We start from the raw sequence: 896 nt of genomic DNA, 5'->3' as shown, positions 1-896 counted from the left end.
TTTAGAAAGCGTCCGGGAATTGGGGCATAGGTGTGTGGCGATATGTTGGTTTTTGAGGGCGTGGCCTTCTGGGGAAAAGATGAAGAGGGCGGGGGTGGGGGTGGGGGCGTACCCACAGCCCTCCCACATTATCTACATCTGCTGTGTACACATATTTTAAAAACAGGAAATGTTTGCTCATGCTCACACCTGCTGCCCCCCCTCACTTTTCATACGATAGAAACTTTTATAAAAAATGTGCCGTCACCCTAATTGTTTTTAATTTTCCTCCCCTCCCCCCCCCCAGCCAGCAGGTGAAAAGCAGAGACATGGCTAGGACGAGCCAAGCGCCAGCGCCAGTGCCAGTGCTCGTGCTAGTGCTTAGGGTTTAAGCAGTCCGCCTACCCGACATCCGCCGTGTGTAGCGCCATCGGTAAGTGTTATGGTCGGGGTTTTTTTAAGAGCATAATAGGCAAAAAGAGCCTGCAGGCAGCGCGTTTTCCTGGGAGAGATGTGTATAGCTTTTTCTGCCGCGCACGCCGTTGTAGTATATTATGTGGCCTTCCCTCTCGCGCACACATCACAGGCACACACAATAATAATTTTATATCACTATATAACAACATTCATTCAAAGTGATTTTCGTAGATTCGCTGTCTCCTTCACTGACATCTGACGCGTGTATAATAAATAATAGTAGGTGATGGGTGGGATTTTGCCGCCGCCTTCATCGGGCAAACCGCGCACGCAATTCCTTTTATTAGCCCTGGGACTCTCACAGCTGCTATATAAATAGAGAGATTATATAGCTTATATTAGCAGTCCAGCACCGCGCATAAGAGATCGATTTTGTATTCTAGTGCAGCCGCCATGCATCGTAGTCTCTATACAGGCGCTTGGTGGTCACTAAAAACGGT

The sequence above is a fragment of the Volvox carteri genome (genome assembly GCF_000143455.1).
Source record: "Volvox carteri f. nagariensis unplaced genomic scaffold VOLCAscaffold_27, whole genome shotgun sequence".
Lineage (NCBI taxonomy): Eukaryota > Viridiplantae > Chlorophyta > Chlorophyceae > Chlamydomonadales > Volvocaceae > Volvox > Volvox carteri.
This window is presented reverse-complemented; position numbering follows the sequence as displayed.